Below are 25914 nucleotides of genomic sequence, written 5' to 3'. Positions count from 1 at the left end.
AGACCCTAAAATATTGAAACTCAGGAAAAAAAGCCCAAAATACAACAAAACCTCAAATGCTCTGAATGGACTAATTAAATAGAGGTATTTTCTACAGTTTTAGAAATTACAGTACATTTGAACATATTTTGAAAACCCTTTTTACTATTACTCTAGAAGGCAAATGTGTTTGCCAGTTTATATTCTCTATACAGTTTCCAGTCACAGGACTTGCCATAATCATCATTCCCTGGTCTGATTTTGCTAGCAATTTTTCTCCAGAGTAGGACAAACTTGTGGCATCTGTCTTGCTGTTGAAATGAAACAATCTGTAGAAAATCACAGTGTTTTGTGATGCCCTTGTTTTATGACAAAGAGAGAAGATATATACGAGTGGAAACAGGAATCTACTGCCTGGAAAATCACTATGTGAACTTCATCTTTCTGAATGTGTGCTGTCACACCAGAATATTTTGGATGACAAATATTTTGCCATCATATTTCAGAGGATGTAAATCATCAGCTCTGTGAAGTTTAACAAGGAAAAGTGCCAAATTCTGCACCTGGAAGATTCTGGACATCTGTACAGACTGGGGAATGACAGGCCAGAGAGCAGCCCTGTGGAAAGTGATCTCAGAGTCCTCATTGATGGCAAACTGAACTGAGCCAGCAGTGCCCTGGCAGCCAGGAGGGCCAACCCTGTCCTGGGGTGCACCAGGCACAGCATGGCCAGCAGGGCAAGGGAGGGCATTGTCCTGCTCTGCTCTGCACTGGGGTGGCCTCACCTCAAGTGCTGGGGCCAGTTTTGCATGCCATGATACAAAAAGAATATAGGGCTGTTAGAAAGCATCCAAGGACTGGCTACAAAGATTGTGAAGGGCCTTGAGGGGAAGCATTAAAGAATGCTTGAGGTCACTTGGTCTGTCCAGCCTGGAGAGGAGACTGAGGGCAGACCTCACTGTAGTTTAGAGCCTCCCTAAAAGGGGAAGGGGAGGGACAGACACTGCTCTCTTCTCTCTGGTGACCAGTGACAGCACCAGAGGGAGTGTCATGAAGTTGAGTCAAGGGAAGTTTACATATCAGGAAAAGGCTCTCCACTCAGAGGGTGGTTGGGCACTGGAGTGGGCTCTCCAGGGAAGTGGTCATGGCACCAAATCTGACAGAGTTCAAGAATATTTTAGATGCTGTTTTTAGGGAGATGGTATGGATTTTGGAATTGTTCTGTCGTGTGTGTCAGTATTTGGATTTTGTGATTCTTGTGGGCCCCCCTCTATATCATGATATTCTATGATTCTATGTTTAATTTTCAGCTTTATTCTGGAACTTTGCTTTAGGTATTAGGTAAAGAACTTCCAATGTACTTTGTGCTGACTTGGGATGTTCATCACTATTTTGCAGAGGTCACATAGGGCATAACTAAAATTCACAGGTAACATTGTTTTTGTTACCAAATGTAATAAGTATTCATTTTTGCTTTTAGATATCGGGAAACCAAGACTGTGCCTTAACAGACTTTGACTCCAAAGAACATACAGAATGAAATGAGACTTGTTGAAATGCAGAATTACATTTTGGGTCAGCTTTTCTTCTCCATTAGCATCAGATGACCGGGTACCCTCTTGCAGGACATTAGTCATGAAAATACAGAACCTCTCTATTTCTACCAAAGCTGTTTCATAGGTGTGGGTGGGTGCTTGTGAATGGAGAAGTGTGAATTATGTCCTTTTTTATTACTCTCTTTTAAGTCATAAAGCAGAGTGGGAGTTTTTCAGCTTCAGAGAGGCAAGGTTCCTGCAGAACTAGCTCTGCTAGTGACATATGATGGCAAGAAAAGGTCTGCCACAAGGCTCATTTGTAAAAAACAAATGTGTGGCTACTGAGGAAAAGTGTGTACTAAAGCCTTTCAAAAAGGGTAATGTGTTTTACTGCCAAGACACCAATGAGGAACTCAGGTGAGTAAGGTCCTTATGTCCCTATTTTTCCTATCAAAAGGTTTAAATTCAAACAATTTGCCTCCAATAGAAGTGAAAAGCAAAGTGACTTTGCTTTTTGTTTAAAAGCAGACCTGAAAAATAACTTTCACTTCTACACCCACAATCAATTGTTTAGTTTTTGAAATTTAGCCAGGAAATGTGCTGTGGAAGAAATGGATCTGAATGATCATTTAAATGTTTGTTATCTGCAATACCTGTTGGGTTTGGGTTAATGTCATGAAAATCTCATGAGATTTTGACTGAGCCTAACATGCAATTCTTTCATGAGCTCTAGATCATAAATATTTCACATTTCTTGACAGCACACAAGATTCTCCTTTCTATTTGAGATGGGGACATTTTAACTCACCCACTGAGCCCCCTTGCACTCTTAGCAAATGTGGATATAAACCAGATGCAAAGGGTTATCTGGAAAATTATTCTGTCAATTGGAGTACCTTTAGTTTGTGGCATTTTGCATGCCCAGGACAGGCTGTGACATCTGAGGAAGAGCTCCACAAAGGAGAGGAGACTTGGATTCTTTCTGCACCTCCATGGTACTGCATTCACTGAGGCTGGCTCTAAGAGCAGGAGAGATCAGATGATAGAAAATTCTGGGTTTATCTAGTGTGCAGTGGTCAATCAGGCTGGCAGAAAGTGCTAGTCTGGCATAACCTCTTTTACCATCTCATTCAGTCTTTGGCTTAAGGCTCAATCTATTTTGAAAACACAGTATTCCTGTAACTTTCCTCCCTAGATACCAATTCTATTCAGTACACTTACAGGGTTGAGAAAAAAGCCCAGAAAATGGCATTGTGGCCAATGTTTTTCTGTTATAACCAGAGAGGAATGTCTTGAACTTAATATGTTTGGTTTGGGAGATCTGTTTTTGTCCGCTATAACCAATTGTCCATTATAACCATGTCCATCATAAGTGTAGTGTGCACTATATAATTTAACAGCAGTGGTTAGTACAGCAAAAGCCAACTGTTGAGGCTGGGTGGGAAACCTGAGATATTTTGTTAACCAAATATGTCCTAAAATAATCTTAATTTTTTGAGAAACTATCAATCTCTGCATTCTTGGCTAAGTGCTGTTGCTGAAATTTTAAAATGATCTATTCATCCTTAAATATACGCTTCACCAAGAAAAGAAAAGGAATTTTTTTATTCTTTCAAAATATCAGATGTTTTATGCACTAAGCAGAGCCTTGGCATCCTTGAGCTTGGGGAAAAAGGTTAAAATAGGTGGAGAACAGACCCAATTAATTTCTGTGGAGGAAAGCAGAACCTTTAAAAATTGGAAATGTAAAAATATGTTCTATCTCATGAATAGAGAATATATAAGACTAAGCTTTCTCATCAAATAAATTTTATGGACATTTCAAGATCTCAGTAAAAGTTGTCACAGTTTAAAATTTTAAATTTTTTAAGTCTTGCATAAAGTGCAGGGAATGGAATAGGGATTCATTAACAAAACACTGTATTGTACCCTTTTAAATGCCAATGATCTTTTAAAAATGGAAATCAGCTTGGCTTGAACTAAGACTAATAAACATATCCTTGCTTTTGCTACGTGAGAAAGAAATGAAATTAGTTAGAAGTAGGTTTTTGGGGTACAGAATGGGGGTTTTTTTCCCCATAAAACAAAGCATTTCAATTTTATGTACCAACATATTTTCATTAAAATCAAAGCTAGAGAAATAGCATGCTGGACTTGTACACCATTAATAAAGCCAGCAGGTGATGCAGTCAGTCTTGCAGTCAGCAATTCACTGGCTGGGAGCTTCCCTAAGGGGTGGGGGCAGGAGGCTCTCATGCCAGTGGAGAACCCCTGTCTCTACCTTCCAAGAAATATGCTATGGAGACACAATTTTTTTTTAATTATTCCTTATTACTGTAGTCCCAATTTGCACATGATACAACTATGGTTTTACTAAGGATTCTCCCAAGTTATAAATAAGAGCTTATGTAATTGTTTCCTTCTTCTTGGCTCTCTTCTGGCATCCTGAGAGCCTCTGTTCCCTGGAGTCCACCAAAGGTCCTTGCTGGATTTCATGGTCTGTGAATGGCCTGGAGAGGTGTCATTTGGAGAGTATCACAGATGTGTCCCCATCTGAGGGAGCAGGACTGACACGGGGCTGATGGAAGGAGCAACTTGCACAAACTCAATTTTTGAGGCACATGCAGGCATCTGCATGTACCAAGCAGTTGAGGAGAAGAAGAGCAAGCCTCAGGCACAATCCTTGATTGGGTGGTAGACTGTGAATTTGGCAGTGAAGAACTGTGAGATAACTTCTAAGAGAGCTCTGCTGGTAAGGGGTCACTAACCAAACTCTTCCTGAGGGCTCCCTTCTACCAAACTGAGACAAAAAAAGAATAGCATCATTTCTAGTCCCCCAGTAAGCTGCACATAACACTTTTCATTTATTTTTTCCCCAGTTTTTCTGCCCTTACTTGTGTTGGTAAGGTAAAATGGATTACAGGCAGTTTAGTACTGAAGACTGACGTTTTTGGTTTTTTGGTTTTTTTTCAGTCTCTACTGTGAATGGAACAAGACTCCTCTTCTTGCTGCAAAAATGCAGTTTCTTGATGAGAGGTATTATGCAAGTTACTGTAATTACTTAGCCAGAGCACCCTAGGGAGCCCTTCTGAACCACAGCTCTTCTGTTCTTTCAGGCAGGATAAAGTCAGACTTGCTCAGCAGTGAAAGTAAAGCTTTAGAACTGTGAGTTCTGCCCCCATCCTGACTAAAACAACAAAAAACCTCACTGCAGTAAGCTCCAGCCTGTCTCAGTCCACCCAGATATAAACTAACTCATCTACTGAAAGTTTATGACAAATGAGATGCAAACAGTTCCACTTTGGCCTTTAGGGCTGAGGAGAAGTAAAGGCCTGTCTTTGTCCAGTGATAAATGAGATGCTTATTCCAACATTTTGCTCTGCCAGTGAATTATAGTTGGAACTGTTAGGAAAGGAAAAATTGTGGTTGGAAAAAGGAGTGTATTATGTGTGAGTGACACAATGTTTGTGCATGTATGTGGGTGTTCTGAGCAGATCCTTACGATGCATAAAAGAATCAGGATGAAGAATGCTTGAGTGTTGCCAAGTTGCCAAGTGTTTATCTTTTCAGATATATAGTATTATCGACAGTGCTTCTTACTGGATGGCTCCTAGAGTAAGAAGAGAGAAGGAAATGAAGTTGATAGAATCCTAACAGAATAATATGAATTTTCTTTGAATTAGAAAGTAGTGTCAAAAAAGCCAATACAGAGAATTTGTTCTAGGTCATGACATGAGAGAGAGTCTTGCAATTGCAAAATTGTACAAGCTTGGAATTAAATCTTTAGCTGAGGTTAACCTATTCAGGCAGATTGGCTCTGTTTCTAAAGCCATCAGCATACATTTAAGTTTTTGTGGTGCCGCTTTGTGAGATTTTCAGTGCTTTGGCAGCCCTGAGGCTTGTTTTGCACCTATCTTCTGTTCTTTGGAGCACTCAACCTACTTCATGGGTTTACCTTCCTGCTTCAGAGTTCCAGGTAATTTCTTCTTTCTCCTTGTTGAGAGAGATGATTTTGCACCTCTGAAGATCTGCATAGCCTTATGTCTATGTCTATCTCACCAAGATGAAACAATTGGATTTCCCACTACAGAATACAAACCAGTCCACTTGGCCATTCTGGCTTGTCTGCTGTTTGGATCTCTTTGCAGACTTCAGAGGGTCTCTCCCTCATTAAGAAAAGCACTTGCAATCCTAATAATTTGGCTAAACTGCCTCGATATGGCCTGCCAGATAGGGAACATACTCCTAGTTCATTGTTCCCTGTCACTTCCCTGTCACTTCACTGGGCTGTCAGTTTGTCAAAGAATAATTGTTCCACTCTCCTGAATTTGGGGACTTGAGTATGACAAGCCTTCACATCCACACAAGAAGACTTCTGAGTATTCAAAGGTGGTGATTGGGAAAAATTTTAAACTTTGTATGACTAATATCCAGTGTATCCTTTATAAAGTGAGCACCTGTTGTGCCTTCTCCCCTTGGTATCCCCTTGGCTCTTGCAGTAGGTGTGTACATGCACATGGGCACAGCCAGCAGTATGAAAACTTCTGCTTGCTGTATTCCATAACACTGTACAGATGGTCCTCTGGATTACAAAGGAAATGCCTCTGGCAAGCTGTGCTCTTCACTGTGATTGATGCTATGAGGTATAAGCTTGGAGGTTCTGCAAAATATCTTCTTTTTTTTTTTTCTTTTTCTTTGTCTGCTAATAGAATGGTGTAGCAGAGTATACTTCTAAACAATTACAAAATATTTGTAAACTCTTTTAGATACCTATGATGTTTGCAATTTGTAATGACTTCTTTAATAGTGACTTGAAAGGGACATCCTCAGACCATTAAACGTTTTACATTCAGGAACGAATGCCTAATGGTTATTTAACAGTAAAACAACAATATGAAATCTTCTGTTCCTATCTTCTCCCTCTCACCTCCTAACTAGAAAAGCATATCTTCTCCCAGTTTATTCTTTCTTCAAAACAGATTTCAGATAGTAGTGAAGTATCTCTTCTGAGCTAGAGATAAAAAGCTTCCTGCTTCATATTTGGGACTTGCCTTTATATGCTTCATATTTATTTTACTTGCCATTTTCGTCACTTTCCAAAATGTCAGAGACAACATTCCTCACCCTTTTCTTCATAAAGATTTTCAATTTCTAATGATAAATTGGTTGTCATTCAATTAGGACAATATCTAAAACCCTCACTGCAGTAAACATAGAAAGGGTCAAAATAATCAGGTTATGTTACTTTTAGAGTTCAGTTTTTAGTGTAAAGCTTTAACTTTTAGACTGTATTAAAAAGCTGTATTTTTCCTTTTACAAAATTGAAAATAAATGTACTCAAACAACAGATTAATTTAGTGGGTTTTTGAGAGTTCTGTATTCCAAATTATCTGATTCCCTAAATGTCATATTAGCTGTTAATGGCTGCCAATTGAGACCATGAGCCTGGAATAGGGTGGTTGACAATTATGTTCATGAGTTTTATTATGAGGATCCTAAAACTTCACTAATTAAGCACATTCTTCCAAAGGAAGGTCCGAGAAGTGGGTGTGGAAATTTAGGTGTGTTCTTTGCCTACTTCATCTCTGCTCCCACTGAACTGGGTGAAGATTTTTAAGAGAGTATAACTGAGATATGTGTAAGACTGTCCAGCTTTATAAACCCCATCTTGCACTTGTTTGCTGTCATTTGAATGATGTTACAGACATGGTGTTAGTAGAACTGCAGGCAAATATGAGACACGGTGTATAGAATATTATTTTTGAAATTACCCATGGCAAAATTCTTTTTTTTTTCCTACTCTTAGCCAAGTAATTCAAATTGCATGCATTCTTGCCAGGTGAACTCTTAAGTTCTTAAGTCAAGGGCTTATTTGGGAATAGGAAAGATTGGGGTTTTTTTTGGTATTAATCTTTTATTTCAGAGATGGTTAAATGGACTGATTTTTATACCTGATCAAAGACCTGTTTTTTCTTCCATTGAAGTTAATGGCTATGCTCATATTGATTTCTTAGAATGCTGGATATTCTTCCAAATTAATTCTGTGCTAAAATGGGGCAATCTGTTTTTTCATATAAAGTGAGATTTGTGGTCAGGTCTAGCTCAGTATATGTTGTTGAAGACTATGCAGGGCTACAGCAATCGATGCAAAATAATAAAAAATTAAAAGGGAGAAGCATTCTGTCAATAGCACTCCTGTAACAAAGGGAATGCTTGTTTTATATTGATTAGGTCCTGTTAAATAATGCATCATGGCTTCACAACCATGTAGGCTCTTGCAGGGTTGTTTATTGCAAGCAGTGGCAGTACAGAAATGCTCTTAGTGAGCAAGGAAATCAATACTGTATCTGTAAACACACTTGCAAATATAATAATCCCACAGCTCACCCTCCAATCTGCAGCTCCCCATTAAACCAGAATAGAGTGAAATAAGACTGGATCTTAAATTCTGTATTTCTATTTCTGCACCTCTCTGGACAGCTGAGGTTCTTCAATTAGAACCCAATCCATAAGGAACTTGTTTGGTATAATTCTACTCAGTTGTCAAGGGTATAGGAGTGGAAATCAGCTAATCTACTTCCAGCATGCTAGATTTTCATATAAAGACATATTTTTGGCAGCTTTTTTTTATTTGTTCATACACCAAAAGGATCTGAGAACATTTTATTTGTAAATCTACCAAACAATTCCAGTTAAAAATAGGGCATTTCCAATATAGTTTATCAACTCTCTCCAAGGAGTTACCTACTCAACTCTCATCCCATTAGGGTCCCAAAACAGTGACATCTCTCTGTAAGTCTTCAAAAGTGATTCTTCAGCATGGCTAAGGAAAATCCCCCTACTCTTTGGAAGGGTGGTGTGAGGGCCAGATGACTGAAGGCAAAGGGAGTGGGGGAGCCAGTGGAGTGCACACATTCCATTCACATCATGCACTTCACATCAATGGGCTTAACACAGCTCTGCTCAGGCCCACTGTGGTTAGGTCTGGTCCTTCTCACTGCAGGTTAAGCCAAGGGCAGTACTGCAAAAGGAGTGAGTCAAGATGAACTTTCTGTTTAGGGAGTGGTTGTACATTTATTTACCATTCATCCAATTCTGAGATCCTTTTAAGTATCACAGTCCAGTCTTTCTGAGCCAAACTCCCAGAATTTAGGAGAGCTGTGGTGCTTTCCCCATCATGATTTTGGTTACCTTTAATAGGATATGACTGATCCAGGAAATAGCTCAAAAATATCCTGGTATTTCTTTGTGCGTATTAAATGCAAGACAAAATAAGATTTACTTCTGATAATGAACACTCACTATTCCCCCTAATATTACCAGAAACAGAGTAACATTTGCAGCACTGGACAGTTTTAAGTAATGATAAGCAATAAAAATAAACTGCTAGATATAGCTGATTGTTTTGGACAAACTGCATTAGAGTAAATTTTGGTTTGTTTTCATAGACTGGTTCTATGAGATTGTAACTGCAGAATTTTAGGTTATGATCATTATTGCATGATACCTTATCTGGACAAATAATGGGATTTATCCAAATGGATTTTAGGCACCTAAAAGTCAGGTGTGTAGGTGATAGTCTGTATTTCCTTTGTAGCTGATGGAGATATAGAGTCTTGTGCCAGAGACAGAGACAATGATATAATAAGGTAGAAAAACAAAAGTAATTAATTTATTTGCACCTGACTTTTTCCATTGCCTCTATAGGGAGCCTTGGCAGCTAACCTATACCAGGTGACACATTTTACAACATTAGGCTAACTGAGGGAATCCTATTATATGAAAAATAATGACCAGCAAAGGTGTGAGGAGAGTGGAGATGGGAGATTTCAAGTTAAAAATAGATGCTATGCAATAATTAGTAACAGCTGGAGACACCAACTAGCACTGAACAGTGCTGGTTCATTGGTGTCATTTTGAATTATTCCAAAAAGAAAAGACTATTTTTGAGGTTAAGTCTTAGTTCAGAGCCAAATTTCAGTCAGAGAGTTCCAACTCATTTTGCAATGACTTTAAAAGTATTGCTTCAGAGGAAACTGCCTGGCCATTTAATGGACAATACTTCACAGAAAACTGTTGAGTGGGAACTGGAGTCCGGAATACTTTAGTGAGGTCCATTATTTTTCAATACCTATATAAAGGTTTATTGGAAATCACTGATCTCGTTCCTTAATTTCTAATGGGCTCCATATGACAGACAAAAATATCAGGGAAACAGGGTGAATTTTACAGTTCTGAGATGTGTCCTAAATCTCTTTTGGGCTAGGTATGCTGGGAAGATCTGGCCCTGAGCCTGGTGGAACAGTCCAGAATAACATCTCAGTGGCCCTATGCCATGGACAGAGCAAGGGAATGACATCCATCTTCTGACCACATAGACATGCTCTATATTTTCCTCTCTCTCCTAGGAATTTTTCCAGATGGGGTCACTGATATTTAAATTGGGTAACCAGCAGACCATGGCTGAGGGGGCAGGCAGTTTGGAACCTTTTGTATATCACTTTCACGAACATATTTTTTACTTTAAAAGTTTCTAAGAAGGTATCTCCCTTTAAACTTATTAATATACTTAATAACCACAGTGCACTTTGCTGTCATGATCAGACCTGTTCATGTTCCTGAGGGAGCTTGTTTAACTCTAGTTTGGCTATTGCAATATCACAAGCAGAATACAGAGAAGCTTTGAAACATGGGTAAAGTCTGAAACTGCAATATCACTGATACGATGAACATACAAGAAATCCTGCTTAGGAGAAAAAATATCTTCCTAAGAATAGTTTTAGCTTACCTCTGTTGTGAAAACTATGAATAATAAGGGCCAGATTTCACCCAGCTAAGGGCTGTACTCTTATCCAGGCCATTCAAAAGGCAAATGGAGTGAGCTGAGGTAGAGACAACATCTAGTACTGAACACATACCTCCTCTGAAGCTATTTTTCTATAACCCACCTTGTAGATATGTATATAGCTCAGTACATAACTTTCAGGGAATTCTACAACTAGTAAATGCACTGAAAAATGTTTTATTATCTTTTTAATAATACCTTTAGATTAACCTCACTGCGAGTGATATGTTTACAAAAGTATCAATTTTTAGGTTTCATATTGCTAAACAATGGATATTAAAGTATCAGTTACCAGTGTGGTTTAATGCAAATCAGTGAGCTGATCCCTTACCTTGGTCCTGCAGCTAAAGACCTTTTTTGATAGCTCTTTACAAAAAAGCTAATTGTGGGATTTCATCTAAGAGAAAGAAAATAAGGTCTTTCATTAAATCATTGTATAAGGGAAGTGTGTATTGCACATTCATTTCTCAACTCATGGGTGCAAATATGAAGTGAATTATTCATTTCCAACACAGCCTTCAAATCAAAACATTTCAGCATTCCTTACTGGCTAACATCAGTGGATCGTGTGAACCAGAACGCTATGTTACAATAACCTCATGATTTTTAGGCAGAAGGTTCCTTGAATAATATTTCAGTCTCTGCTTTTCCCTGGAAACTTCCTTATTTTCAGCAGTCCTCCTCTACTTGCCAGCAATGACCTAACTCTAAAATTATTTGCTGCATTTGAGCAGGGAACAAAATTAACTCTTAAGAAAATTGGTGGCCTATACAATCAGCAAAGAGTGAAACAAGGTTCAATCATATGCCCCAACCAGTGCTCTAGCAGGGCTTATGGTCTTTGGGAAGTCTCCCTGGCCAGTGAAAAAGCAGCATTTTGTCCAGAGAAGCTGCCTTAGCCACATATTACTCTTATAATGTCAAGTTAATGGATTCCTTTTCATATATTTCAAGAAATGCCAGATCTGTACTTTGTCATTTATTTGCAAGTCTAAATTTTAAGAGTGGAAATTGGTCTAAAGCATATACAGCACAATGTGATTCTTAGAGAAAGAAGCTTTAACATAAAAGACAGTATTTTTAAATGTCCCTGCTATATACACTTACCTAAGTGTTTGTTTTGTTGGTACTGGGAAAATAGATCATTTCAGAGGAAAGGAAAGAAGTGAATTTCTTGCTGTAGTTTGCAGGGCACATTTCTTAGGCTTGAGAACTGCTCAGACATTCAGTCAACATCATCCTCTGAAGCTCTTAGGTTTTGGCAGGTACATTAATCCTTGGAACAATACAGAAAAAGAAATCCTGATGGCTTGGAAGGGGTCGGTGGAGGTCTGAAGGTTAACTTAAGCCAAAGATCCTGAGGGAAATTATTCTTAATGAAAACTGACACATGCATGCCCCAACAGCTTTAGAAAAAACAAACATATATTTCATCTGAATCTCAAATGTTTAAGCTCTGCAACAAACCCTGAACAAATTTTGCACTGAATGGAGTTAACTGCCAAGGAAAAATTAATTCACACACTTTTTATTCCTACTGCTCTGGTACCCAGTGGAACTGCTTTACATTTATCTGACCCCATGCAATACCTTTCTTTCAAAACCATTACATTTAATAAATTTTCATAAGGAACAATTTGGAGAGTTGCCCAGCCATTGTCTAAAACGAAGCAAGAGCAGAACTTTTAATACAACATGTGCATATAGTACCCCCACGTTGTGTGTGAACATGAGAGCAAACATGCTCTAGAGGCAGTAAAAGCTTTGTCTGCTTAATGAGCTCCAAATGGCATTTTTTGCTGTCATGGCTTAACCCTATTCAGAACTAAGTCCCACACAGCTGCTCGCTCACTCCCCACGCCATCATGATGGGGAGAATTGGGAGAGTAAAAGTGAGAAAACTTGTAGGTTCAGACAGAGACAGTTTAACAGGTAAAGATGTGCACACAAAAAAGTAAAGCAAGGAATTCATTCACCACTTCCCCATGGGCAGGCAGGTGTTCAGCCATCTCCAGAGAATCAGGGCTCAATCATGTGTAACAGTGACTCGGGAAGACAAATGCCATCACTCGAAACATCCCTCCCTTCTCTTTTCTTCCCTCAGATTTACTGCTGAGCATGACACTGTATGGTTTGGGCTATTCCTTTAGTCAGCTGGGGACAGCTGTCCCAGCTGTGTCCCCTCCCATCTGCCTTCAGGCTGGTGGGCTGGGGTGAGAAGCAGAGAAGGCCTTGATGCTGTGTAAGCACTTCTTCAGCATGAACTAAACCATTCCTTGTTATCAACATGATTTTGGTCAAAAATACAGAGCATAGACCCATACCAGGTACTGTGAAGAAAACTAACTCAATTCCAGTCAAAACCAGTGCATTCTGTACCACTTATTCCACACCATTTACATCATGCTCAGGTCTGACACTATCCAATACATCAACTTTAGCCGTCATCTTCCTTTCCATCTTCTGGTGCAGAACACAAATGTAATTCCTTTAGTCGATGGACCACACCTGTGAAATGTCTGTAAAATGTCCATTGAGCTCATTTGGCCCATGACTTTGGGCTCCATTTCTAATGGTGATCACTCAGGACAGGGGAGGTGGTGTGCTTTGTGGAGTTACTGGGCACCAAAGGCAATTCGAATTGAATCACTACTGTATTTGCACTGTTTCTTGTAAGGCTTCTCCTCCATTTGTTCAGGCAATTCCTGCCATAGTGATTCCTAAACATGCAACTCAAATCCCTGGTTACAACCATTTAAAGAAATTTCTATTATAATCTGTACCTTTCATTCTTTTGGAGCAGACCAGAGGGTTTAACACTGGAATGAGCCCTTCCCTTCAGAGGTACACCAGCTGTGACATAGACACAGCCACCATCACTGACATTATGAGATATACCTACTCTAATGGGGACTGATCTATGGCCACCAATGCTTTGGGGTTCCTGCCTCCACATGGACTCAACCACAGGCCACAGTCCCTTTGGCTGCAGTTCCAGTCTGTCCAGAACAGCAGGACAGAAAGAGCAGTGATCCCCTGGCTTTGTGCCAGCCCAGGCACATGGCCATGGCTGTTATCAAAATGTTCTCAGGCACAGCAGAGTGAGGTGATAAGCAGTACAACAAACACTACAGCAAGCAGTGAGAACAGAAAGCAGCCACTAAAATGTAGTAGGTTCTACTACACAGTGGGGCAAGCAAGCCCCATGGCAAGCACAGAAGCTTCTCAATTCATGGCTAAACAGCAATAACAGCTGTAAATACAACTTAGCATATTCCAATCAAATCTCTCATTATCTTGAATGTTTCTAGCCTCCCACTGGGTGCCAGAGGATTGTTGAGGTTTAACATCAGCTGACAACTAAGCACCACACAGCTGCTCATACACTTTCCCCAGTGGATGGGGGAGTTAATCAGAATAAAAGTGAGAAAACTTGTGGGTTGACATAAAGACAGTTTAATTGGTAAAGCAAAAGCTGTGGATGCAACCAAAACAAGGAACATATTCCCTTCTTCCCATCGGCAGGCAGGTGTTTAGCCATCACCAGGAAAGTAGGATTCCCATTATGTGCAATGGTGACCTAAAAGGACAAACCAAGCCATGCTCCTCTTCCTTCTTCTTCCTCCAGATGCTACTGCTGAGCAGGATGCCATATGGTGTGGGATACCCCTTTGGTTAGTTGGGGTCAGCCATCCCACTTGTGTCCCCTCCCAGCTGCTTGTGCACCCCCAGCCTCACTGGTGGGGTGTGGAGAGAGACAAAAGGTCCTGGCTTTGTATAACTCAGTAGCAGTGTAGCTCATGCCCTTCGTGCAGCTCAGTAACCAAAACATCCCTGTGTTGTCAACAATGTTTCCAGCACATAAACCCATGCTAACTGCTGGGAAGAAAATTTACTCTACCCCACCTAAACTTATCTTACTTATATCCCGATTTGAGTGTCCTTACTTGCACAGTCAAATTTTCCAATGAAGTTGATGGGTTTTATACATGTATAAAACAAGAATGGTAAAAGTGCATACAGGTGCATACATATTAAAGTATGGTGTCCTCCACCGCAGAACTATTTACTGTAACAAGAGGAACGTGGAGTTTTAGAGATACTATACAAAGAGGTTTTGGGTGTATGCTCTCACTGAACATGAACTGGTATTGTTCTTACAAGTGTCTTAATGAGAAGCCTGTGTCTCCTATAACTAAGGTGAGTCTTTATTATAAAAACAGATAAGCTAAGACAGGAAGGAGCTTGAGAAAGGCATACATGTCTTTCAGTAGGTAGCTATGACAGAAATGACTCACTAATTAAAAGAGGTTGAGTGCTTCAGGGATGTTACAGTTCAGCCCAGACCTTAAGAGATCAGACAGTCTTACGAGATGCCTATCATATTGCTCAATATGCCATTACAGACCTCAGACACATTAAGCAAACATGCTACTGATTAAAGACAATGGCAGTCAGAAGGCACATTTTCATAGAGAAGGCAAGAACTGTTGAGTGTGATGTCTGATAGGAGTTACATGGATTTGTACCAGTCGAGATTCTGCTTGTAATCAGCATGATGTTGGTGACTGACAATGGCATCTTAAATGGCTGACAGCTGCACAGTGTTTGCTCAGCCACTCTGGGTTAAAAGACATCACTGTTAATGTTTGCAGCACAAGCATGCCCAGGGACCTATTCTAATATCAGGAGTCCATTTTGCTGCCCTGTTGAAGACTTTATTTTTTCCATAGACTTAAGAAGGGTGTGAGAAAAGCAAATAATTTTCTGCAATTAAATCACAAGTGGAAGCTGAGAGAGTTTAAAAGCTTTCTACATCTGATTACGGGAGATCAGATTCTTTCTCATGAAAAAAATAAAGAACTATTGGAGTAACTTATCAAGACTCAGGTCTTTATTTAAGAGTGCCATGTAGCAAATGTAGCAAAAGAAGGATGAAAAAAATTGTAGGAAACTAATGACCAAGAGAGACACAAGACAGAACAGCCATTGTTCAGTTTGGAAGAAAGAATTTTTGATTCCTTGCCTATGATTATTTTTACATTTAACATCAATTGTCCTTGCCTATGATTATTTGTGAACTAAAATTAACCATTAGGAGTCCTGAAACTGAAATCCAGGATTACTCGTCCTGCATGGGTCCTCTAAGCAAAAGGCTGCATAATAAAATTCTCTTTCAGTTCTGAGTTCCTTTCCACGGATCAACACAAATTCAGATGGAGAAGTAGAGTCCCTCCTTTACCTGTAATGAGCACTGTAACTGCACGGCTAAATTTTTTTGGAGCTAAGTTCAGGTCCTCTTAAGGGGACTTGCATTCCTTTGCTGAATATGGAGAGAGTTGAGTAGTATTTCAGAGTAGCATTGGAAGGACATATCCTTTTAATTATTGACATGATTCATTTTACTCACCACAGTGCACTGTAGTGTATATATGTATGTGACCTATAGTAGATCTCATACTAATTCCAGGTGGTGCAGTGTAAATGTCTTAAAAAAATTACTATTGCTTGGAATTTCAGATGCTGAATTTCAACCATCTGGAAATGTATATGTATTTGTATAAGTATGTAGTTCTTCTTACAGAAGAACAGATGATTAAAAGAATGTTACTAGTTCAAATATGTTTGACTTTTTGTTAATCTTATTCTTAAGCTCACTTTATATTCTACACATGACTGACATTAATTCCAGCCCAATAACAATGAAGGACATCTTCATCTGCTCTGCTCTGAGGATGTTTTAGTAATGCTTGCACTGCTTCCCTGTTCAACAGTCTGTCCTAAAAATGTGGGCAGGCACTGCCCCTTCACTGCTGCAACCAACAGCATTTCCTTGCACGTGGAGATGGGTACAGAGCTAACTTCCATCTTGGCCCAAAGCTCTACCCATGGCCTGATGGAACTAGATGATCTTTAAGGTCTTTCTGACCCAAATAATTCTATGATTCTATTCTTTTGTATTTGGCTGTGATGGTTCTCCCCAGGAAATGGGAACAATGCTGGTGAGTGAACTCCATCCAAAACATTTTGAGGTTTGAAATACTTTGTTCTAATGGTGGCTTGACACATACTAAAGAATTTTTTTAAAAATAATTTTTGAGGAACCATGGAGTGTGTATGTGATTGAGGTATTTCAGCTTTGTTGCAGACAAAAAGGCTGTTTTCCTTTAAGCTGTGAAATTGGATGATGCTGTTTGCTATTGCAAATAACTTCTCAAAGCTTTATAAACTAAATTGACTTTAAAAGTATTTTCATCTTGTCTTAGTAATATAGCCATAGAAAATAGGGCTGGAATGTGGTCAATCAGGCCACCCTAATTCCTGAAGAAAAAGCTGACTGCACCTCAACTGTTCCTGAGAGATGTTTGGTAAACCAGTTTATAACAATGTCACTGATTGAGTTCCCACAGCTGTTTAAGGTGCTAATGAGGAATTTCTAATTTTAGGTATCTTTATAGTTCAGACAATTGCATATCAAAAATTGAAAGTGATGGCTTAAAAAGAAGTGTTTTGAAAATGGAATAAGGACTCCTCTCAAAAATTGTAATTTCGATCTTGGAATGAAAAATATTACATCTGGTTTTGCCACTATCAAAATGTTTTTAGGCTGGAGATCACCCAGCCATGAGGCAGCAATCTTGTTTTTTACTGGATAACAGCTCCAAAATAACTATGGGGCAAATGTGGTGCAAGCTGCAAGACAGAGATAATGAAGTGTGCTCTGCCACATTGTTCTGAAAGGTTATTTTTCTTTTCTGTATTCTGAGGACCACAAGTTTCTTTAGATATTAGTCCCTGATATATAGATGTGAGCATCTTCAGTGAGCAGCCCCTCACGTCTCTGCTATTAGTGAAGAAAGTTGATTGCATTAGTAAGCCTCTGTTAAAAGGAGCCAGTGCAGTTAAATAGACCATCTAAACAAATATATGCCTGTATCTCCTGAATTAAACTTCCCATAAAAGATGAATCCTTTTTTTATCAAAATTGAAAGAATTTTCTATACTAATATGCAGGATAAAGGAGAAAAAGTCATATTTTTCTACATTCTTATATCCTGAGCAGCTGTGAATCATCTACACATGGCATTAGGGTAAATACAGATGAGAAGAGAAAGAAAAGTTTTCCAAGGAACTGAGTAGTAGTAGTGGAAATAATCAAACCTATTTCTTGCTCTAAGCCTTCCCTGAAATTTTGCCTAGCATCTTTACTGCAATAAAAGTTTGGCATGTCATAGGATTTCAGGTTTTCTGAAAAATATTTATCGGATGTGTGTACAAGCAAGCACATAACCTCCACTGAAGCTGCCATCACCTATGAAAAAAAAAAAAAGCAAATCAAACACCCTGAACAAGTCCTTCTTCTCTTGGGTCTCTTCCATTCTTTGGTTTGGTGTTTTTTTCTTCTTTCTCCTGCATTTTCTGTTTAAGTCATACCTGTCATTTAAGGCATATGAAAAGCAGAGAAAGTCAATGGTGCTGCTGGCAGTAGATTACAGACCTATATTAGAGAAAAAAAACCCAGACAAATAATTTAGTTTGTATTAGATAGGAGAAGGGAGAGAGAGCTGTGCAGGGTATCCTTAACCTTTCTACAAGTACTTTCTGTTCAGTTCAGTAGGGATTGAAGATATACACCATCACCAGTTTGGATGTGCTATTTTTCATAAAGAAACTATCTCTATAAAAAGGGCAGACATAATTATGAGATAGTGTGTTGTCAGGGTTGAACCTCCTAAAACCCGGAGAGGAAGAGAAGATATGGACCTTTGTGAATTCTCTTTTTTGTTTCTGTGTTCAGTTTTCTCTTTCATGCTAGGCAATGAGCTGCTGGTGAAGCCACAGAGCAGAAAATCAGAGAAACAGTAACTAGCAGCCAAGGCAGCTGCTAACTCAAGTGAAAATGCAACCCAACTATCAAGGGCTGAGCATTGCAGCAAGAGAGGTAAGTGCCCAGCAACTCCATGAGAATACCAATGGGAAACATTTGTTCTTGATTACTAGGCAGATGTTAAGGGATTAAAGTGAAAGGGAACATTTAATTAGGAAAAATGCTTTGCAGAACAAGTTAGGACATATGAATGGATGAAGAAGGAGAAAACAATTCACCTTTAAGGGGTTAGTTTTATGTACTGCATGTCCTAATGTTTTAAGAGTGTAACTGTGTAAGAGTCTGAAAGAACCAGAGAAATTAAAAATCAGCTTAAGGAAACAAATGCCACTTGAACCTCATCACCAAGGTAAAATAAGGTCTAACCTGAGAAAATCCTCATGTATTTTCTTTGGCATTGCAAAATATATGAGAAAGAAATAATGGAAATTACTCATGTATTTGTAGAAAGTAAAATAAGTCTTAATTACAAAAATCTCCCTTGGAGAAGCTATACCTTTACAGCTGCCTAGTCCAGCAGATTATTAACACATATCCACAAAAGGCAGCTTTGCTCCTCATGCCCATTCAAAGTGATAGCTCTCAGTGTCAGTGACACTGGCCACTCCACAAGAGCAGGCAGTGTCAGTTGTTTCATTCACAGTAGGCACCATGTACTTGGATTTTGTCACCTGGGCAACAGTGCACATATTTCTGTTTCTACGGGCACTTCAGAAAGCACTGTCTGCTGCTGTTATAAAGGACTTCCCACTGGACTTTCCACTCCTTCTGTGTTTCACCAACACACGCTGGTTCCTCTAATACATATTTTGTATTTTCAGCATTATTTTACTCCTCTTGAAACATTTTTCAGAGGTGTAAATCAGTGAATTCTATTCTACCCCACTTTAAAGCTGAAAAAAACTACAGAGCTAGGTCTGATGCCTTTTGAAAATTTTGGTGATAAGTTCATGCTGAGGTGTTGTCTGTTATGAAAAGTCCTAGAAAAACTGTTAGAAAGGAAAACAATATGTTCCAATGGAAAGAAGATTCTATAAAAATATTGTACAGTTAAAACTGTCCAGTTCCAATAATAGCTTCTGATGGTGCTATCTCAAAACAGATTACTCAGTATACAGGACCACTGAAACTCCTGTTATTTAACATCATGTTCTGATAAAGCCATAACACCATGCTGAGGTTGTTTTAGGACTTATTTAAACAAATAATCTGAATTTGTAGACTAATGTATAAAATTACAGAAAGATTCTCTTTCTCTATTATAATTAAGAGAATGTTTCCATGAGTGTTTTTTATCCAGACGATGCAGAGTTTGAACTTTTTGTCTTAGCAACTTACTGCAAGGCACATTCAGTGTCTCCTTACCAGACACTGAATTAAGGCTTGCAGGATTCAGCAGCTCATGCCTCCCTGCCCTCTTTGTGGCTGCTGCATGCAGCTAATTCCTCCTGGGAAAAGAAGCAGGCTATCAGTTTGTTTACCACCCAGTAAAGATATCTGGCAGTTTCCTTGCACAAAATGAGCTGCTCTCTTGTCAGGAAGGTGTTTGATCCTCTCACAAGCTCTGCCATCTGTTGAATAAATATAGGCATGTGAAAGTTCAAAGTGTTATTGTGTGTAATAGCAGGCAGTGGAGCAGTGCATGGGATTGACTGGTGGAATTAAGACATATACAGTCCCCAATTATGCCACAGTTACAGTGCTGTTAGGAACAAGACAAACTCTTTCAAAAAGTCACCCCCTCAAATTTCTTTACAGTAAAAAATAATAATCAATATTCTCTGCTGGTTATCACATGCACTTTACACTTAACCACCAATTTACCTCTGCCCACACCAAATGAATTCACAGGCTGTTGAATTTACTTCAGGACTGAGTTGACCTACAAAAATTCCTTAAAAATGCAAAGTTAAATAGACTTTAAATAGTCTATAAATAGAATTAGAATGACTAGGGAGGGATTTTTTAGTTTGTTTCTCAGTCCCAGACAGGCTGTGAAATTTTGCACAAACTGTTAGTTACTATTTCATGGGCTTGGTTTTTTCTCCATTTCAATATACAGAGAGAAAAATACATATTCTGCTCATAAGCAAAAATGTCTCTAACCTATATGTAAGTGATTAAAAACATTCAAGTAGACATTTTTAAGGTTGATATAAATATATTCAGTACTATTTCCATTACTAAGTGGAGCAATATCATCAATGTTTAATATAACTTATGAAGAAATTTTCAAAATTTTCCTGTGAGATTATGCTATCATATTATCAATGTTTTGGTGTTCTAGGAAATGTCCATACCTTTGAAATACTCATTCAGGAGGACATTTGAACATTTGCTTTCTATGCCCTGAATTGAGGACATGCAGTAGATATCTCCCATACTGGCCCAAAATCTGTCATCTTTAAGCCATTAGGAATTTTTTTCTTTATGTATTAAGAGTAGTAGCAGATTAAGGAGAGATAAAAATTATTATTTATTGTGCCTCTTGTAATTAATAATATGATATACTAATGTGATTTTCATTGTCTTTTTGTTTTGTGGTTTTGCAGGAATCCTCAGTTTTGGGACAAGGTTGTTGAAGAGTTGTGATGGCAGAAGGATCTCAGCCCTGGGAAAGATTACAATCTCATTATTAGTCAAGAGGAAGCAGGAAAGGGAAAGCTTGTAACAAATGAGGTACAAAAGTGAAACAGGAGATAATTATTAATTGAATTACTATTTTAAGGTGAAGTCAGACACTACTACAAATAGGATTTATCTGACAATGTAGAAATCTGTATGAGTAACACTAAAACAGTCCAACTGATGGAATATTTTAACTAATGTAAGAATTTCCTCAAGAATTTTAGTCATATGTATTTACATAGTTTCTAAATTAGTTGCCTGTATGTTCTTTATTTTCAAGAGAGAGAGGTACCTCCAGAGGACATTTCTTTCAAGATTGAAAATGTGTAAAATAGGAATCATGGGTTGCTCTCAGAAGCTGCCAATCTTCTTCCAGTGAATTATGAAGAGCACAGAGGACTTATCTAAATTTATCTAACTTTAGATAAGTTGCAGACAGCTCATATTGGCTTAGTAGAATCCAACACTTAAACTGCAGCTTATTTTAGTGATCTGATGATTGAAATATCAGTGACTACTCTGTTCTCCAATTATCTCCTTGTCAGAGGAAATGAAGACCTGAGGTGTGCTTTAAGGGATGGTGCTGTCATAGCTCACACCTATGATTTCATGATAAAATATACAAGTTCTGGGCTATGGAGCTTAATCAGTTATTTGCTAATGGATGCAGACAATAAGAAATATTAAAAAATTCAAGCAAGAAGTTTTTGCTTTAGCTCAGTTCAAATTTATAAACTCTTTCCTCCAATCTATTCAACACAAATATTTCTGCAGGCATCAGAAATCCTTGGATGTCACCTGCATTCTGTCGTACTCTTAGTACTACTCATGAGAAGTTTGTGATCCCAATTTAAACATTAGTTTGCTATATGACTTTAGCTAGTCACTTCCCACTGCACATTTTCTATTTTCTGACCTGCACAGAGGAAGTAGAGTCATAATTTCTGTAATATGCCTTAAGTTTTTGAGCTAAAAAGTGCTTTTCAATGCACCACTAATATAAGACAAACACCAAACCCTAATATAAGTCTTTGCTCCTCTGGTGTCACCAGAGTGTCAGGATAAGACCCATATTTTTGATTCAGGCATAAAATATTGATAATGGTTGATTGTTAACATAATTTTGTCAGGCAGGATTTTTTTTCTCCTTCTCAGATTAAAAAGCCAGTGCACCTTAGAGAAAATTTTATTCCTCTGTGGACTGGCTCCAGTAGTTTACTCTTGGACAAATTTTATTTGTTTGCTGATGAGACACATATTTTAAAAAATGATTATGATGATATTCTTGCAGTATAGTCTTGCATGCTGTTAACACTTAACAAAGGAGACAAGGAGCTGGGAAAAAATGGTTAGTGTGAAGTGAAATATTATAAAATATTAAGCTGTGTCATTTTCTGTAGCAATTTTTTTATCTGCTTCATACAACTGTCAACAGGGATGACCATCCTTGTATTTTTATTGCCCTGATTGTTCAAAATGGCTTCTTGGCTTGTGACTATTATTTTGAATCTGCACTTCATTATGCCAAATATTTGCATATACAATTCACTTATACTGACCCCAGGGAAATGCCCCATGAACAATCACTGTGACTGAGTTTGAATGAATAATGAAATGCTAATGGAAAAATGTGGGCCCACCTGATAGCAACTGAACTGTGCTCACCATAAAATGGGCTGGATCAAAGGTCTTGTTAAAAATTCTTTCCCATACCATAATCAGAACATATTAAGATTTGAGTGTAATTTTGCATAGGTAGTGCAAGTAAGTTTCCTAAAACTGCTTTCTTCAAATTTTATCATTTGATTCTTATTCATAGGGAATGAGGGTGGTGTACAAATCATTGGGTTTCCTTCTCCTTTTATCTATAGGACACTAGCAGGGGAAGTGTAGTGCCACCCTTCCCTTTCCTTATTTCTTCAAGATTTGTGAGCTGATAATAATTCAAAATTACTTTATTAAAATTCAGTTTTCTCAGTGAGGATGGAATCTCAACATTTCCCAAGTGAATTTCTGACTGAAATAGCAATGATGGTTACACATGGCCAATTTCATAAATGTCAGTGGTATACTATTCAGACTTTTGCATTGCTTTAGAAGAAATAAATAATATATCTACACACTCTTTTGCAACCAGCCTGCTGGTTCATACATTGAGTCTGCTCTTCTCCCACTCTAAGTTTGCCATGGTGTCATACCTGGCTCCACACAGCTGCATTATCTGAGAGCTGTGGCCAAGCTTGTGGGTCCTGCTGTGGGGTTGTGTCCTACACCTGGGTGTGACAGCATGGCTGCTGTCAATAACCCTCCCAGGTGTCCCCTTCCAAGCACAGCAACAAAAAAATTTCTTCCCACCAACAGAAGTTACGCTTCAGCAAGCATGACATGAAGGAGGTGTGTGTGTTATAGCTGCCCTTACCTCATTCCACTCTGTCCCCCACAGACTGTGTTCATGGATGCCAACCTTCCCACTTAGGTGGGAATCCTGAGAAGGTGAATATTGAAATATTGTTGCTTGGTGTGGTAGGGAAAAGCCCTGGAATAGCATAACATGCGATCAAAAACTTTTCAGTATGATTACAAAGAGGCAAGGAAAGGAAATACACCATTTTCTGGAGGGAAATTAACTAATATACAAAACAATGAAGCACAAGGAAATTTGCTGCCAACTACAGGCATAAAACAAGGATTGGAATGGCACAGGTGAGCCCCAGATGGAGAGGAATTTGGAGGAAGAACTTTAGTTTCATGCGTACCAGACACTTTTCTCAGCAGATTCCCTCTGAGGCCAGGCAGGAGAGGGACAGTGATGGCAAAGGCAGCCCTACAACAGCCAGGGTCAAAGTGACTCGCCACGAGAGGAGTTAAAAGACTGTCTGCTGCTTAGTAGCTCTTCCTTGTCTTTGCCATATGTTACCTAGATTGCATTTTCTTTGACTAAGTAGCAGCTCAGTGAGTATCTGAAAGCCCAGGAGCTCTTGAGGGAAAGCTCAACTCTGTCCTCTCTCCTCTCCTGACCCACTGGGATCTGAATTACTGAGCCACTCTGCCCTCTGCAGAGACACCTCCAGCAGCTTCAGGCAAGGCATAAATCAATGGTCAATTTGTAGGAGGGAATAGATTAGACGATCACTGAGCCCCACAATGGGCTTTCAGCCTCGAGAAGTTGTGTTTGGTCAATTCAAAACATTCAGAGAAGCACTTTTAACTACTGTGCCTCAATCATGCATGAGCCAGAGTTTGTAAATATATTGTCTTTTAGGCTCTTAGGTAAAAAGGTTGACTTATTCTGTGAACATTATTTTAAAAAGAAAATTATGTCAATATATTTTTTTGAACAATTAAGTGCAAACAGTTCATTCCCAAACCACCAGATCATGAATGAAGAATATTTCTGATTCCTTATAATTCAATATTTCTTCTACAAAGGCTGTCAGAGATGTGTTGTCATGTCATTCTGATGTCTTCTCCAGAAACTAGAAAAGAACAGTAGTCCAAACTTCTTCTGAACAGTATCATATTCAACATATAACATGTACCATGCAGGTTCAATCAGTGACTGATTGTGGTGATTTCTAGGAGTCATTTTTCTTCACAAGAGTTAAACAGGCTGCAGCAGCTAAGCAGGTGATCCAATGATCTCTGGGAGATATTTTTACTATCCACAAAACTAAGGCAATACTAGACCAAAACCAAGCTGCAGCTGTTTTTGACTAAGTGTAATTTAGGCATTGCATAACAATAGTGTAATCTGTTTTACAAAACAATAAATTAATCCTCCACTAAAACTGTGCATTTCTATTGTATGTGAGGCATCTGTCTAAATACCAGGGCTAGCACATTTCTGATTAAGGTAGTCCATTGCCTTTTTGTAGGAAGTGGTACCAAGCCCAGAGTCATTCTTCCGTGTACTCTAGCCTTTGTGTCTGCTCTCATTATTAGTTAATGGTATCAAACACATCATTTACTGATGTAAGCATTCCCTTAACATAGGATTCCTTATGTTCTAACTACCTTTTTCTGAACTTAGGTTTCACAAATCTACTCCTTACCTGTAAATGGTTCTTCTACTTCCCCACAAGTAGTTGTCAATGTTGAAGATGACATCAGTCATCATCTGAGTAATTTTGAGTTATCCCAGTGAATTTAGATTGTTAGGGCCTTGCCCAAATGTCTTCTGATTTGCCAATGTACTTCTGTGTGCTGTTGTGTTCAGCTGCATACACAACATTCCTGTCAGTAATTTTTACCCCTCTATGGTTGTCTTTGAGTTATTTGCAGAGCTTGGCTAACCCTGCCTGCTAAGGCACCAAACAGCCACTCACTTGACTGTCCAGTAGACAGTGGACATTTGTTTTTGTTTGTTTAGTTGGCTTTTTTGTGTTTTGTTGGTTTTTTGTTCATTATGTTTTGTTTTTGTTTTAGTTTTAAAGTCAAAACTAGGCTGCTTTGCACTTTCTTTGTGTGCTGGGACAGTTGATAAAGGATGTGCTGTCTGTTAGTGCAAAGAAAATTCCTTTGCAAGACTTAATATTCTCTTCATTTTACTTAGGCTGTTGTTGTTACTCAGGCATTTTACTCCAACTGTAGCAAACAACAATTTCAGCACTTCCTGGTTGTCTGCTTTCTCACTCTGTAAAATGCTTATATCTCATTACTTTTAATTTATGGATTTTCAGATCCTATAGTGGGTGATTGAATCAGATTATTTTAATTTTTCAATTATAATTTTATGCAGGCATTTTTATTAACTCAAAGTGCATCTGGAAATCTTGGTAGTAAGTGAGATGTGACTTTAAGTATCCTGATATTAAGGAAGATATATGGCAATATTATTTGATCTACCACAGCAGAACAGTGCAGAACATCAATTATATAGAACTCTTTATATATTAACAATATAATGATAACTTTGGTTCCTTCAATTTTGAGCTTAATTTTTCTCATCTGTGTATTTGTATTGCATTGTGTAAGACAGGTGGTATGAGATGTATTTTTAAGCAATGTCATGTAAGAGCAGCACTAATTGCTATTATATG

This window comes from Agelaius phoeniceus, chromosome 1 (genome assembly GCF_051311805.1).
Source record: "Agelaius phoeniceus isolate bAgePho1 chromosome 1, bAgePho1.hap1, whole genome shotgun sequence".
NCBI lineage: Eukaryota > Metazoa > Chordata > Aves > Passeriformes > Icteridae > Agelaius > Agelaius phoeniceus.
This window is presented reverse-complemented; position numbering follows the sequence as displayed.